Source organism: Mesoplodon bidens (genome assembly GCF_964165515.1).
Source record: "Mesoplodon bidens genome assembly, chromosome: 14".
NCBI lineage: Eukaryota > Metazoa > Chordata > Mammalia > Artiodactyla > Ziphiidae > Mesoplodon > Mesoplodon bidens.
Genome location: NC_138170.1, coordinates 13377674 through 13395372, shown reverse-complemented (window position 1 = coordinate 13395372; position 17699 = coordinate 13377674). Strand labels below are relative to the sequence as shown.

The 17699-nt window shown below is 40.0% G+C and overlaps 1 long non-coding RNA gene across 2 annotated transcripts in view; it reads right to left on the bottom strand.

The window, feature by feature from the left end:
- The window catches only part of LOC308628146, a 47967-nt gene extending 31880 nt beyond the window's left edge, over positions 1 to 16087 (bottom strand). Inside the window, exons 1-2 of one of the 2 annotated variants that reach the window (XR_014017503.1) lie at positions 15982 to 16087; positions 7093 to 7144 (exon numbers count right to left, since the gene is read on the bottom strand). This is a non-coding gene — a long non-coding RNA (uncharacterized lncRNA). The remainder of the gene's footprint in view (positions 1 to 7092; positions 7145 to 15981) is intronic. The other variant, XR_014017504.1, reaches the window with a different exon arrangement.
- Positions 16088 to 17699: the final 1612 nt, after the last annotated feature.

The window sequence follows — 17699 nt, the reverse complement described above, 5'->3', positions numbered from 1 at the left end:
TGAGTTTATCCTATTTAGAATTCTCTGAGCTTCTTGAATCTACAAGTTTGTCTTTTGCCAAAGTTGGAAAAGTGTCCCACCATTATTTCTCCACATGTTTTTTTCAGCTCCGCTCTATTTATCTTCTCTTTCTGGGACTTTGATAATACAAATATTGTCATCATTTTCTATCACCATGAGTCTTCCTTCTGAGAGACATCTTTACTTTGCTAGAATTCTCATCTTTGGGCCAAGTCTGCATTGTTCATCTCCAAGCTGGAGTAACTCCCGTACACTCACCTTCTTTGCATTCACTCTTGGGTTCCCAAACCTAGCTGGCAAGTGGTCAGAATGAGGTTTCCTTCACAATCTAACAAGAACATCATAATCTGTGGATTTCTTTAATCTTGCTCTTTTTTTTTTCAAGTTGAAGCTAACCTATTGAAATTCTTCTGTCAGGACAAATAATTTCTCAGCCACCACATCTAAGAGTCTCTCTATATTAGTCAACCCTGTTGCCCTTTTACTGAAGTGCTCTTCCTGGATTTCTTTGTCCTCTTACACTCCTTCTCTGAGCCTTTCATCCTCCTTCTTTCCTCCACTGACTCCTCATTCCTTTTGTCTTTTTTAAAAAAGTTTTTATTGAGGTATAACATGCATACAGCAAAGAGCGTAATTCTTAAAGGTAGAGCTTGATGGAGTTTTACACACATACCTGTGTATTTGTGAGCACCACCCTGAATGAGAGAGAGGACACTTTAAGAAACTCCCTCATATTCCTTACCAGTCAATCCGTCATCCTCCCCTGATCCTCAGTAATCACTACTCTGACTTTTATCAGCATGGATTGCTTAGCCTGTCCTAGAACTTTATATAAATGGAACTATATAGTATATGCTCTTTAGTCTGGTTTCTTTCACATGTGATGTCTGGTAGAATCATCCACGTTTTTGTGTCCATCTGTGTAGGTCATTCATTTTTGTTGGTAGGCAGTATTTCATTGTGGGAATATACCATGATTTGTTGATCCATTCCACTCCTGATGAACATTTGGGCTTTTTCCCCTTAGGTGTTGTAAATTCAGCACCCATCAGTGTTTTGTCTTCATTTTTCTTCAAGACATCTCACTCCTCTTTAAAATGACCCAGAACAATAGGCGTTCAGCCTTCCATGGAACCTGCCCTTTCCCAGGGCTAGAGCAGCAGCTGAATCACTTTCTGACATCAAGTTATCTGAAGTCAAGTTATCTGTCAAAACACACAAAGAGGGGAAGTGGAAGTCAGCATGAAGCAGTGTGTGATCAAGCAATTGCAGACTTTAGGAGGCATGAGGGGGAGTTTCAGGGCCTGTCTCAGAGCTGTAAGGTTCTGTGGGCCAGAGTCCTTGGCCAGGGGGAGCAGGCAGTGGCAGACAGCTCATCGCCGTTGCTCCCTGGAGCCCAGCAAGTCTCTAAGCTGGGGTTGGGCTCCCTGGCCTTCTGCCTGGTGCCTTGAGGCAACCAAAATGAGAGCCCAAGAGAGCCAAGAGCCACAAGATTGTTTTTGTAAGACTTAAAGGGATTATGTCATCCATCTAGCCCTGTTTGCCCGAGGGAAGAACCTCAGGTCTCCTCCCTCAGGATCCTCAGATACATCTTCCCAGGAGAGGAGTAGGGGAAAGAGAAGAGAAAGTGGAGCCACTGGACAGGCCGGAGCAGCTGGGGATGGACTTTGGACAATAGTTGACAGGCAGCTGCGAAGGGGACTCCACCAGGCACGACTCAGGGAAATCCAGATGGGTAACCTGAGTGATGTTTGTGAATGCAGTAGGGCTACAAAGCTGAATGTTTATGTGAATATAATCAAAGAGAGGGGGAAAGATTTGGGAGAGAGACACCCGAGAAAACCCCAAGAAAGCCACAAGACCTAGATGAGAACTGCCCATCTGATAATGACTGGGTGTGCTGTGGGGTTAGTGTTTATTCCAGACAAAGCCAGTGCTTTCCTGAGATCTGGCGACAATTTGGGGCACATATATTTAGGGGGAAGGGCAAGCCCTGGGCAGAGGCTTTGAGTAAGGGACCCGGGTTGAGCCTCAGCCTAGTGGTCCTCTGCTGTCTAGCCTCGGGCAGCCCTCTGTCTCCTGGGCCTGCAGAATCTCTGCCTGTGGATGGCAAGTGGGCCAGCCTACCTCCGTTGGCCCTTCTGGGCTTAAGAGGTCCAGCCCTCAGGTCCAGACTTGCTAAGGCACTGGACACCCACCTTCACAGTGACCTTGTCAGCACACACTGAGCCACGCCCCATTGCTTCTGAGATATACTCAAACCTACAGCCAGGTTTGCTTTGGTTTCTAAACTCTGACTGTGGAAAAGGAAGTCATTTTAGAGTCAAATCCTCATAAAACTTCTCACATTAGTGGGCATTGATTTGCTTGATGATTTTGCAGTTTATTTTGAAGCACAAGTTCGTATCTGGGAAAGAACCGTTGACTCCAGCATCCTCAGCGAAGGTTGGTTTGAGATGCTGATCGGGTCACTAAGAGAAGGCAAAGAAATGTAACACACTGCCTGGCAATGCCAGGGGTTGAAACAACCACCACAAACCTAAGGGATGCAGGTAAAACTCAATCATCTTCATGTTCTGTCAATGGCTGTGCAACTTGCTCTTCTTGGGGTGCATCCTTCAGACTCGGAGTCACTGCATTGAAACCATGCAATGTTTGTGAACATACTGTGCCAAAATCAGAAAGGGAGCTGGTGATGACAGAGATATTTCACAGGTGCTGTGAAGAATGTGAAGATGGAAAAAAACACCATTTCCAAACTCATGTCTTATTTTAAATATGAACATGTCCCTCCATCACCAGTTAAATAGATATTTAACTATTCTTTCTACATTCCTAAATGTTGATCAAAACATTGCTTACAGAACTTCTGATTGAGAAAGTCATCTACAGGGTTCATCTTAAAATCAGTATATGCTGTCCCTCTAATCTAGAAGAACATGAACAAAAGATATAATTAGACCCAACCTGTAAATCCCCGGAATGAGCTTCTATCCAGGAAGAAGATCACCACACACAAGACCAACAGATCCCAGCCTGCCCCTTGACCAGGCCTCGGTGCCCCAGACTTCATTGTAGACCCCTGTCCTGTCATCAGCTGCCTTGAAGGGGTCTTATAATCATGTCCTTAAAGTCTCTGTGCCCCTTGCTATGTGAGAGATTCAGATGACTTGATGACCAGTTCATGGCCACCTGGTTGCAAGGTGGGCTTTTAGATTCCAAACAGGGACCACAGGGCCAGAGTGCAGGTGTGTGTATGTGTGTGTTTTGTGACAACAAAAAATAGCAAATCCACATTTGGGTTCTTTCCTTTCCTCTTCTCTCTCCTTCCTCACTGGTTACTTCCATCCATCAAGAGCTTCAAGCCCTTGGGCATAGAGGGTGTTCAAATGGGTGAGGGCCTGGCTTGGTCTCTGCCCTGGGGAACAGCTGCCTCTGACATTCAGAAACCCACAGCTCAAGGACAGAGTTTGCTCTCCAGCTATTTCTTCATCATCACCCACTTGTCCCTCAAATTTGACTCACTCTTCATTTTCGGGGTGGGTGCTGGTATTCGGGTTGGAAGGGAATAAGGGGGACAGGATTGTGAGGAAGGTTGTTCTCTATTTTCAAAATAAAGAACTTTAGCCTCTTCACTTCCCCAAATGAGGCTTTCCCTGCAGGCACATTTTCTGGTTCAGCGGCTGCCCAAGAAGCACAGTGAGGGTCATCTCCAATCACATCTCTCTGTTCTCTGAGATTTGGCTTCCCAGAGACTTGGAATGGCCATCTGAAAAGGAGCCTATTGGAGAAGTGAAGTTCTACTGTAACACATTGCAAGGAACTTTTCCGATTCTTTCCTCTTCTGAGATAGGTTCCCATGAGTAATTAGTGGAAATAAGCAGGTTGTCAAGAGGGCATGGCCAGGAGGGTGGCATGTAGCGGAAGGTAGCCTGGGGTAGACCATCGATGAGATGCAGAAATTAACCCAGGAGTCCAACAAGACAATAGGATCTGATAGGATCTGAGGATTTCTCCTCCAAGTGCTCCTGGCTGTGCTGGAGTTCCCTCATCCCTTTGGGTCTTACATGCTCAGAGTTGAGAGAGTCTAACTCAAGACTTAGATTTTTGGTTCATCATAGATGCATAGCAACCCCAATTGCAGAAGGCAGGGGGGAAAATCTACATTACAAGTCACGACAAGTTCTCTGGAAACATATCCCAGATGCTTGCTTCTATAAAGAAATACTCCTCTCTTAAATCAGGGCTCTTTTGAGTGCACCCCAAGGCTGGCCGGGGTGGTCCTCCATGTCTTTCTATCTATGTCAGGGTCTAGATGCCTGTACCCACTGTGAGGCACGCCCCTTCCCACTGCCGAGAGACTGTTGACAGCAGGCCATTGTACCCTTTCTGAGGCCAAAACTGAAACAATAACAGCAACAACGTAAAACCCCCTTTCTGAACCACAACTCTGCCTTAGAGTGTAATTTTTGAGAATATACTTCTCCATTCCTTGAATGGTTACCTTTGTCTTGATGGCCCTGCTATTTATGTGCTCTGAGAACTCTCTGGAAATCCCTTTTCCAAGAAACGCGCAAGCTCTTCAGGGACCATGTTTACCGAATCTCCTGTCTCAGTTATATCTGAAGGGGACTGCAGGTCAGATGCTTCCAGCACAATCAGGGTTTCTGACAAGCCTCAAGGGCCCATGTGTCTTGTTACCACATTCCAGCCACATAGACTAACTACGTCTCACATCCAAACCTCGAAGCTTAGCCTAACTTACTCCCTGACATTTTCTCGCCTTGTGGTCTCAGAAAGGAGTTTCCACCCAGCCGCTGAGATCTGGGAATTAGAGAGAAGGGAGCTGGATCAAGTCCTCTGCCCAGGACACCTGCAGGTGGAGACCCTTTTCTTTCAGACCCACCCCTGGAGCTACAACACAGGACCTCTGAGTCACCAAACAGGCCCCTTGTGAGGTAGAGAAATAAAACAAAACAAAACAAAAAGTATCCTCCGGCCCGCTGGAGGAAATGGCTGTCATCATGCGGTTGTGGTCTGAGGTAGCTTCCCAGCCCAGGGGCCAGTCTTGTGGTACAGTGGAAAAAGGGGGTGGGGGGCTCTAGGGCCACAATGACTCTATCCTGGCTCCATTAGGCATGAGCAGAGATCATATGCTCACTGAGTCTGTTTCTTCAACTGCAAAATGGGTTCTTGAAAGGATGGAGATAACCTGTGACCACACGTTATGGGGTCAATAGGTTGTAGCAGCTATTGGCAACGATATCATTGTGATCACCGTTATTGTTATCATTGTCATTGCTGGTAAGCCTTAAAGATCTTTGGAAAATAGCTCCTAGGCTATAAACTATAATTTCCAACTAAAATCCTTCCTGGGCCAGAGTAATGTTAGGTCTAAATTTTTCAAGCACTGGGTCTGACTATAGAGATTTTTAAATGCTGCACATCACTGTCAGCAAAGATTATAGGTTCTTCCCCGGTGTGTGATGCATGTATGTATGCAAACAAGGCCTCCTGTGGACAACAGAACCAACCTTCTCCTGCAGCTCCTGCTAACTTCTCATCAGAAACAACAGAGACCAGGAGACAGTGAAACAACATCCTTAAACTGCTCTAAGAAGTAAATCGTCAGCCCAGAATTCTATATACGGTGAAAATATCCTTCAAGAATAAATACAAAATAAAGGCAATTCAGATAACTAAGAGAATTCATCATCAGGAGACCTGTACAATAAGAAAAACGAAAGTTCTTCAGACTAAAAAGAAATTATACCATTGGAAATGGTGAATTTCAGGATAAGTATAAAAGACTATTTTTTCACTTAATTTATTTAAACTACATATGATTGTTTAAAGAAAAATCTGTAATGCTGTCTTGTGGGGTTTATAATTATGTAGATGTAATGCATATGAAAATTATAGTGTAAAGAATGATTGGGGGTAAAAGGATCTGTACGATTGTAAGGTTTCTACAGTTTATGTAAAGTGGCACAAACTTAACTCTCACAGATTGTAAAAGGAAAGGAAATACATTGTAATCTATAGGCAATCAACAAAAAATGCAAAGAAGTATAGCTAAAAAGTCAATACATACATTAAGAAGTAATTCTAAAATCTATTCAAATAATTTAGAAAAAAATTAGGAAAAGAGGAGCAGAAATTAGAGGCTGCAAACATAAAACAAATAGTAAAATAGAAGACCTATCTCCAAATCTGTCAATAATTACATTGAATGCTAATGGACTAGAAACTCCAATGAAAAGCAAAGATCGTCAGAATGGATAAAAACACTTTCTGTAAGAGACCCACTTTAAACAGAAAGAAACAGATATGCTGAGAGAATGAACGGAAAAAAATACCATGAGACTAGTAAGCATAAGAATGCTGGCGTGGCTGTATCAATATCAGATGAAGTTAACTTCATGATAAAGAGTGCTACCAGGTGTGGAAAGGGACATGTCCTAATGATAAGCACCAATTCAACAGGAAGATATTACAATGATAAAGGTATGTGGGCCTAATAACAGAGCTTTAAACTATGCAAAGCAAAAATGGCAGAGTTAAAAGGAGAAGTAGACAATACCACAATCATAGCTAGAAATGTTAACACCTCTCCTCAGTCACTGATAGAAAAACTAGGCCTAAAATCAGTAAAGCCATAGACTATCTGTACAAAACCATCACCACCTTGACCTATTAATAATTATAGAACACTACACCCAACAACTGAAGGATACACATTCTTTCCAGATACACGTGGAGCTTTTGTCAAGATAAAATATATGTTAGGACATAAAATGTCTTGATAAGTTGAAAAGGATGGAAATCCTACAGAGTATTTTCTCTGTCCAAAGTGGAATTAAATTAGAAATCAATAACAATAAGAAATCTAGGATGATCCTAGATATTTGGAAATCAAATGACACACTTCTAAATAACCCCAAAGAAGAAATCATAAGGAAAATTAGAAAAACTTTTGAACAGAATAATAATGAAAATACAACATGGTAATATTCATGAGCTGTAGTTAAAGCAATGTTAAGAGGGAAATTTATAGTTTTACATACTTACATTAGAAAAGAAGAAGGGTCTAAAATCACTGCCTTCAGGTTCTAATTTGAGTCTAAAAAAAATGGGTAAAGAAAGAAAGAAGAAAAAAGTAAACCCAAAGTAAGTAGGAGTAAAGAAATAATAAATATAAGAACAGAAATAGATGACATAAAAACAAAGAATAGAGAAAATTAACAAAACCAAAAGTTGGTTCTCTAGAAAAGATCAACTCTAGTTAGACTAATCAAGAAAAGGAGAGAGGGCTTCCCTGGTGGCGCAGTGGTTGTGAGTCCACCTGCCGATGCAGGGGACGCGGGTTCGTGCCCCGGTCCGGGAAGATCCCACATACCGTGGGGCGGCTGGGCTCGTGAGCCATGGCCGCTGAGCCTGTGCGTCTGGAGCCTGTGCTCCGTGACGGGAGAGGCCACAACAGTGAGAGGCCCGCGTACCGCAAAAAAAAAAAAAAAAAAGAAAAGAAAAGGACAGAGAACGCAAATTATCAATATTAGAATAAAAGAGGGGTTAGCACTGAAAATGCTACAGATATTGAAAGAATGGTAAGAAAATATTTTAAAAACCTTTACACCAACAAATTTGACAACTTAGATGAAATGGACAAATTCCTTGAAAAATACAACTTACCATAACTCATGTTTGATAAAATAGAAATCTAAATAACTCTACATCTATTTAGGAAATTGAATTCATTATAAAAAAGTGTTCCCCAAAGAAAACTTTGCTCAAAATAGTTTCATTAAGTCTAACATTTAAGAAAGAAATAATGCAAATCTTTCATAAACTCTCTTAGAGAACAAACAAGGCAACAATACTTCTGAATTTATTTTATGAGACCAGCATAATTCTAATATAAAACCTGACAAAGACATTAGAAAAAAGTAAAAGGGACACAAGTGCAAAAATTTCAAACAAAATATTAGCAAGTTGAACTACTTATATATAAAAAGGATAATACATCATACTTAAGTAAGCTTCATACCAGAAATGTGAGTTTGAGTTAATATTAGAAAAATTAATCAATATAATTTAACCAGTTAACAGAATGATGGAGAAAATTATGTAATTATTTCAATAGATACAGAAAAAGAATTTGACACTCATTCATAATAAAAACTCTTGGAAAATAAGGAATAAAAGAGAACTTCCTCAATCTGATAAAAACAATTTATGAAAAACCTACAGCTAACATCATACTTAATGGTGAAATATTGGGTGCTTTCCCCCCAATATCAGGAACAAGACAAGGGTATCTACTTCCACTAATTCCATTCAACGTTTGAACCAGAAGTCTTAACTATTGCAATAATGCAGGCACAAGAAGTAAAGGCATTAAGATTGGAAAAGAATTATAACTAACCCTACACATGACATGATTGTTTATGTAGAAAATCCTATGAAATCTACCAAACAATTACTAGAACTAATACATCAATTGAACAAGGTTCAAGGTTAATATTAAAATATCAATTGTATTTTTATATACTAGCAGCAAAAATTGGGGGAAAAAACCTTGAAAAACAATTCCATTAATGTCATCAAAGAATATAAAAGACTCAGGAATAACTTTAACAAAAGAAGGGCAAGATCTCTATTGAAGACTACAGAACATTACTGAGAGAAATTAAGGAACACCCAAATAAATGGAGAGATACATCCATGTTCTCAGATTGGAATCAAGTTGTGAAGATGTTTCAGTTCTCTACAAATTGATCTATAGGATCACGGCAATCCCAAACAATTCTAAAGTTTGTATAGACATCCAAAGAATACCTAAAATAATCTTGAAATAGAAGAACAAATTTGGAGTGCTCAAACTCTGACCTGAAAACATAAAACCACAGTACAAGACAGTGTGGTACTGGCAGAAGGATTGACGAATAAGTAAATAGATCTGAATCGGGAGCCAGGAAACAGGTCCTTACTTAGAGTCCTTTGTCTTTTGATAAGATGCCAAAGCAATTCAATGGAAGAAAGAAAAGTGTTTTCAAAAAAAATGGTGCTGTATTAACTGGATGTTCATATGGAAACAAACAAACAAAACCTCAACTCCTTTCTCACACTACGTACAAAGATTAATTTGAAATGAATCACAGACCTAAATGTAAAGCCATAAAGCTTTTAAAGAAAAACATATGAGAATAACTTCATAACCTGGGACAGGTGAATGTTTGATAAACAGCAAAAAACATAAAAGAAAAATCAATAAATTAGTCTCTATGAAAATTAAAAAGTTCAGCTGATAGAAGATTCCATTAAGAAAATAGAGGCGAGGACTTCCCTGGTGGTGCAGTGGTTAAGAATCTGCCTGCCAATGCAGGGGACACGGGTTTGATCCCTGGTCCGGGAAGATCCCACATGCCACGGAGCAACTAAGCCCCTGTGCCACAACTACCAAGCCTGTGTGTCACAACTACTGAAGCCCGTGTGCCTAGAGCCCATGCTCTGCAAAAAAGAGGAGCCACTGCAGCAAAGAATAGCCCCCACTCACCACAACTAGAGAAAGCCTGTGTACAGCAATGAAGACCCAACACAGCCAAAAAAAAAACTAGAGGCGAGTGTATATTGGGAGAAAATATTTGCAGAACATCTGAAAAAGAAATGATATCCTGGGTATATAAAGAACTCTTTAACTCAGTGATGAAAACACAGTGCAATTAAAATGGACGAAAGAGCTGAATGACACTTCACAAAAGAAGGTATTCAAATGGCCAATAGGGGCATGAAAAACGCTCAACCATTACTCATCAGGGAAATGAAAATTAAAACCACAAAAAGATACTACCACAGACCTACCTAAAATGAAAAAGACTGATATGTCACCAAATGTTACTGAGGATGTGGCAACTTCTTATAAAACTATGCAAACAGCTACCCTGTGACCCAGCAATACCATTCCCAGGTGTTTTCCCAAGAGAAATGGAAACATACATTCACAAAAAGACGTATACAGGAATGTTCACAGCAGCTCTATTCATTGGAGTGGAAAAACTGGAGACATGTCAGCTGTTCCTGGGTAGGAGAATGGATCAGCAAATGGGGATATCTTAATAAAATGGAATGCTACACAGCAATAAAAAAGGAACAGACTATCGATACACACAACAACAATGATGGATACCAAAACATTACACTGAGCAAAAGAAGGCTTACAGAACAGTACACTCTCCTCGTGTTCACATGAAGCCCTAGACCAGACAAAACTCATCTACAGTGGAACAAATCAGAATTGTGGTTGCTCCCTGGAGTGGGAGGCTTGACAGAAAAGGGGCATGGGAGAATTTTCTAAGGTGATGGCAACATTCTTTATCTTCATATTGGTCAAAAGTCACCTCAGGTAGATGTGCGTGCTTTGATGTATGGAAATTTCACATTGAAAAAACCTGCAAACTCAACTCAATAAATATTTTGAGGACTACAAAACATGGTAAAGAGAATACAAAAGCAGACATGGAGGAAATTAAAATTTAGGAGAGAAAAAAATGAAGTTTTAAAAAATGAATAGCTCTCAATTTCACCAAGTTAATTCAAAAAAATTTTTTATTAAAGAAATGAAGTCTGAATTGTTAACAGTGACACCCACTGGGGAGTGAAATGGAAGCGAGGGCTTCAATTTTTCCCCTTCTCTATGTGTTCCTTCTTGGCCAGGCATTTACTGGCTTCTAGTTATAATTTATTTTAAATTTAAAATGTCGTGGTTCCCAGATGCATCTATATCTGGATCATATGCATACTCTTTGCCCAAATCACATGCCTGAAAATAGTAAGACATTTTTTAGAGTATCAGGCATTCTTTGATTTATTTATTATGTATTGATTGCCTAAGACCGATAAGGCACAGAGAACTTCACACGTCTACACAGTTCTCCTCACCTTCAAAGAACTCAGCTGGGGATGGAAAAATGTCCACAGCAGGCTGAAAGCACAGAAGGGGTTTTTAAAAAGGGCTTTATGAGTGTGTATGCATATATGATAGAGAAAAAAACCAAACAGCCTTCTCTCTTGTTCTCATTCACTCTCTCTCTCTCCCCTTTCTGTCTCTTTCCTATTCATCTATCTACCCATCACTGCCCGAATTTTCTCTGTATTAATATTCACGATGCAAGAGATTCAGGTGCAGTGTGTGTGGCCAGATGGACGCCTCCTCGGTGGATTTTTGAAGGGGCCCAGGACCCTCTCTGGAAACATGTTAGGGTCTTTGAAGAATCTTTTGTGCCTAGGTCCATGTGCAAGTTTACAAACCACAGCCCAATCTGTGGCTTCCTCGACCCTGCCTGCAGCCTGCGTGGGGAGAAATTGCCCTGGCAGGGATGTTTTCCTTTGTTCTTCCTCACAGCGGCTTTCTTCTGGAATCCAGGGTCAAAGGGATGACATTGGTCTTCTCTCTCCCCAGGGTGCCCTGATGCAGGGGCTGGTGGTACTTGGATGCTCAGGCTGCTTTCTACCGGGGCTCCCCTGCTTTCCCTGGAAGGAGGGCCTGGGAGGGCACAAGAGCCGCTGAGGGAGGCTCCTCTCAAGGGCCTGAGGGCAGAGAAAGAGGCTGAAGCCAGACCTTCAAGAAGCCAGGCCCTGTGGGATAGGGGATGCCACCTACCCATCCTTCACCACGATGTCGGCAGGCTCAAACTCAAGTGCTACCCCAGGGAGGGGGGATAACTTTGGTACACGGAGATTAAGCTTCCACTGAAAGCAATCAAGGACCCAAAGCAGAGACTATGCTCTGTTACACACCAAAATGAAGAGGGTTATAATTCTCACATCATCAAGCTGCAGACTCAGATTTCTACATCCTATGCTTACATGGAGGAAGTCTCATTAAAACAAACAAACAAACAGGGACTTCCCTGGAGGTCCAGTGGTTAAGACTTCGCCTTCCAATGCAGGAGGTATGAGTTCAATCCCTGGTTGGGGAGCTAAGATCCCACATGCGTCGGGGCCCAAAAACCAAAACATAAAACAGAAGCAAGCGTAACAAATTCAATAAAGACTAAAAAATGGTCCACATCAAAAAAAAGATCTTTAAAATTTTTTTAAAAAAAACAGAAAAATCTCAAACGCATAAAAACAAAAAGAAAAAACAGAACTGAATAAAACCAACAAAAGGACAATAATAAAAACAAAAAAATCCCCTCTGGTTTCATTTTGGCTGTACTTCCACGTCCAACAGAAGAATGACAGCCAGTTGTCGTGGAAAGAGCTCTGAAGAGGGAGTCCAGAGAGTTCACCCTGGTTTCCTATTGTGTGGCTCAGAGTAGATCGCAGCCTTTCTTGGGACCTCCCTCTCCTCACCTGCAAAAGGGCCACCAGGTGAGTCCCTGAGGGCTCCTGGCTCCCTTGAGATGCCAAGATTTACAAAGCTGCCTTTGCAATCGCAAGGGACACATCTGTGAGATTCAAGAAGGTGTCTCACACACAGACATAGAGAACAAATGTATGGATACCAGGGGGGATGTGGGCGTGGAATGAATTGGGAGATTGGGATCGACATATATGCACTATTGATACTATGTATAAAATAGATAACTAATGAGAACATACCGTATAGCACAGGGAACTCTACTTAATGCACTGTTGTGACCTAAATGGGAAGGAAATCCAGAAAAGAGGGGATGCATGTATATGTATAGCTGATTCATTTTGCTGTACAGTAGAAACTAACACAACATTGTGACACAACTATACTCCAATAAAAATTAATTAAAAAAAAAAGACGGCATCTCACAGGAAGGATGAATTGTAATAGCAACTGAGCACTTGCTGTCCACTAGGCCTCAGGCTAACTGCCAGTAGGAGAGGAGGATGCCATTTTACAGATGAGGAAACTGAGGCTTAGAAGGGTAAGTAATGTACCTGAGTGAGTCGGAATTTGAACCCAAGCAGATGGATTTTTGGCCCAGGCATCGACTGGGGCTGAAATTGAGAAATTGCCTTTTCCATCATTTTTATTGGTTTGGTGGCCATACCAGCTGTTTTTCTGTTGTAACTATATCCCTGCTGGACCCATGCGGCGTGTGGAAGATATTAAACAGTCATGCTTCAGTGTTTGTCCTGATGGACATATTACACCTCTGAGAGGCAGGACGTTTTAACAGAGAAACACAACTTAAGAAAAGAATGTGTGTTGCTTTCTGGATAAAAGATCAGTTTTGTTTTTTTTTTGCAGTACGCGGGCCTCTCACTGTTGTGGCCTCTCCCGTTGCGGAGCACAGGCTCCGGACGTGCAGGCTCAGCGGCCATGGCTCATGGGCCCAGCCGCTCCACGGCATGTGGGATCCTCCCGGACCGGGGCACGAATCCGTGTCCCCTGTATTGGCAGGCGGGCTCTCAACCACTGCGCCACCAGGGAAGCCCTAAGACAACATCTTGAACAATAGAAAATTGAGTCCTTAATGAAGATGGATCCCAAGGTCTGCAGGGGCCATGGGTGGCTGTTTTCAGAAGAAGAAGGAAGACTTATCGTTGCTGACTCTTGTGTCTTTTGAATTTTGAACCATCAGACTGCATTCGCTTTTTTAGAAAATTGAGATATAATTTACTTGTCATAAAATTCACCCCTTTAAAGTGTACAATTCAGTGGCTTTTAGTGTATTCACAAGGCTGTGCAACCATCCCCACTATCTCATTCTGGAACATTTGCATAACCCCCCAGAGAAAGCGGGTACCATTAACAGTTATTCCCCATCTCCTTCTCCTTCAGCTCCTGACAACCATTAATCTACTTCCTGTCTCTATGGATTTGCCTGTCTAGGCATTTCATTTAAATGGAACCATAAATTATATGGACTTTTGAGACCAGCTTCTTTCTCTTAGCATCATGTTTTCAAGGTTCATCCATGTCTTAGCGAGCATTGGTACTTCATTCCTTTCTATAGCTGAATAATGTCCCGATGTTGTGTTTCTTCATTTATCAGTTGATGGACATTATCATAAAGAACGCTGCTACGAACATCCATGCACAAGTGTTTGTGTGGACATGTTTTCAGTTCGCTTATATATGTAAGAGTGGAATCGCTGGGTCATACGGTAAATCTATGCTTAACATTTTGAGGAACTGCCAAACTCTTTTTCACGGTGGCTGCACTAGTTTTTCATTCCCAGCAGCAATATATTGAGGGATCAAATGTCTCTACATCCTCAACAACACTTGGGTTTATCTTGCTTTTTTAATTTTAATCATCCTACTGAGTGTGAAGTGGCATTTTATTGGGGTTTTTACTTGCATTTATCTAATGACTAACGATGTGGAACATCTTTTCATTTGCTTATTGACTATTTGTATATCTTTTTCAAAGAAATGTCTATTCAGATCTCTCATCCATCTTTTAACTGGGGTATTTATCTTTTTACTGTTGAGTTGTAATAATGTTTTAATGTATTCTGGATACTCTACTCTTGTCAGATATATGCTTTGCAAGTATTTCTCCCGTTCTGTGAGTTGGCTTTTCACTTTCTTGATGGAGTCCTTGAAACACAAAAGTTTTTATTATGTTAAATGTATCTATTTTTAATTTAGATGCTTATGCTTCTGATAGCATATCTAAGAAATCATTGCCTAATCCAAAGTCACAAAGACTTATGTTTTCTTCTAACAGTTTTATAGTTTTAGCTGTTACATTAGGTCTTTGATTCACTTGAAGTTGATTTTTTGCGTGGTGTGAGTATGAAGTCTAATTACATTCCTCTGCAGGTGGATATCTAGTTGTCTCATCATCATTTGTTGAAAAGACTATTATTTTCCCATTGAACTGTCTTGGAACTCTTCTTGAATATCAACTGACCATAAATATATGGGTTTATTTCTAGACTATCAATTCTATTCCACTGTTCTATGTATCTCTCCTTATGCTAATACCATGTGGTCTTGATTACTGTAGCTTTGTAAAAGTTTTCAAATCTGCAAGTGTGAATCATTTAACCATGTCCTTCTTTTAAAGATTATTTGGCTATTCTGGGTCCCTTATATTTCCAAGTGAATTTTAGGGTTAGTTTATTGATTTCTCCTAAAAGGAGGTTGAATTTTGGTAGGCATTGTGTTGAATCCGGTGGCCAGTTTGGAGAGCATGGCCATCTTAACAATATTACATTTTACAATCCACAAACAAGAAACGTCTTTCCATTTATTTAGGTTGTCTTTAATTTTTTCAACAATGTTTTGCAGTTTACAGCATATAAAGTTTTGTACCCCTTTGATTAAAGTAATTCCTAAGTATTTTATTCCTTGTGATGCTGTTATAAATGGAATTATTTTCTTAATTTAACTTTTGGATTATTCCTTACTAGTGTATAAAAAGTCAATGGATTTTTTTTTAAATACTGATTTTGTATCTGGCAACCTTGCTAAACTCCTTTATTAATTCTAATAGTTTTTTAGTGGGTTCCTTGGGATTTTCTATATACAAGATCAGAGATAGTTTTACTTCTTTGTTTCCAATCTGGATGACTTCTATTTCTTTTTCTTGCATAAATACCCCTGCTAGAAACTTCAGTACAAAGTTGAATAGAAATAGTGAGAATGGATATTTTTGTCTTATTCCTGATCTTAGGCAGAAAGCTTTTAGGCTTTCATCATCATTAACTATGATGTTAGTTGTTATTATTTTTTTTTAGGGATTCCCTTGGGGATTACAATTATCACCTTAACTTATGACAATCTAGTTTATATTAATACCACTTTAACAATACTAAATGGTTCAATAGTATGTAAAACTCTGCTCCTACATTGCTTCATTTCCCTCCCCCCTCTTTTGTTCTGTATTGTACAAAATGCATCTTTATATTTTGTATATCCATCAATAGACATTTATTATTATGGCTTTATGCAGTTGTCTCAAATCAAATAGGAGAGGAAAAAAGAATTACAAACAAAAAGTACATCTGTACTCTCTTTTACATTACCTATGTAGTTACCTTTACTGGTCCTCTTCAGTTATTTGTGTGGATTCAAGCTGCTGTTCTTTCATTTCAGCCTGAAGGACTCTTCAGTATTTCCTATAGGAACAGGTCTGTCAATGACAAATTCTCTCAGTTTTTATCTAGGAATGCCTTAATTTCTTCTTCGTTCTTTAATGAGTGTTTTTCTGGGTATAGAATTCTTGGTTGATCATCTTTTTCTTGCAGCACTTTTCATATATCATTCCACCACCTCCTGGTTTCCATGGATTCTGAAGAGAAAACAGCTCAGTGTTATTGAGGATCCCTTGTGTGTGACAAGTCAAGATTCTCTCTTTGTCTTTGACTTTTGAGATTTTGATAATGATGTGTCTAGGTGTGGATATATTTTAGTGTGTCCTACTTGGAATCCATTGAGCCTCTTGGATGTGTAGTTGAATGTTTTTCATAAAATTTGAGAAGTTTACAGACACTATTTCTTCAACTTTGTTTTTTTTTTTCTGCCACTTTCTCTTTTTCTGCTCCTCTGGGACTCCCCATTATGTGTATGTTGGTATGCTTGATGGTGTCCCATAGGTCTCTGAGGTTCTGTTCATATTTTTTATTCTTTTTGCTTTCTGTTTCTCAGTCTGGATAATCTCAATTGACCCCTCTTCAAGTTTACTGACTCTTTCTTCCTCCTGGTCAGATCGATTGTTGAGCCCTTCTACTGAATTTTCAGTTATTATACTTTTCAACTCCATAATTTCTATTTGATTCTTTTTAGAAAATGATTTCTATCACTTTATTGATATTTTCTATTAAGTGAGACACTATTCTCCTACTTTCCTTTAGTTCTTTAGACATGACTTCCTTTAGCTCTTTGAGCTAAATTTAAAGACTTTGTCTAGGAAGTCCTATGTTTGGGCTTCCTCAAGGACAGTGTTTGTTGATTACATGTTCCCTTTTTATGGACCATACTTTCTTATTTCTTTCTATGTCTTGTCATTTTTTATTAAAATCTGGATTTTAAATAACAACATGTGGCAACTCAGGAAATCAGAGTCTCTCCTCCACTTCCCTGGTTTTGTTGTTGTTGCTGTTTATTGTTGGTGTTTGGTTGTTTAGTGACTTTTCTGATGTAATTCTGTAAAGTCTGCATTCTTTGTCTTGTGTAGCTACTGAAGTCTCTGCTTGGTTAAGTTAATAGTCAGCTAATGATAGGACTGAGATTTCCTTACAGGTCTGAGGGCCCTCTAGATTCCCCAGAATATGTCAGAGCTTTTCATATTATTCCTATTCCCCAGTTTTTACTTTAAGCATTTTGGTTAGCCTATTGTTTGTCCCAGCTATTATCCACTCTCTCAAACATCCATGAAGTTGAACAATTACCTCTAAATGGTTTTAACAAATGCACTAGAGGAAATGGCTTTTCTACTGGGGAAACTCCAAATCAGATTAAACAAGGACAGGGTTGCAAGTGAGGTCTTCCAGAGAACCACCAGACTGGTTGTTCTCATGATGGAAGCTGTTAGCTTTCAAGGTTACCATGGAGCTGGAGAGAGAGTGATGGGCGTGGGACAGGTTAAAATGCCTTAAAACTCACTGTTTTGTGTTGCTTGCGTAAATATTCCCTGGATAGCTGCTAGCATTTGGTTAATTTCCAGAGTTCTGAAAAAGTTGACTCTATTTTTATCAGTTTTATCATTGCTTTTATTTTTTATTTATTTAATTTATTTATTTTT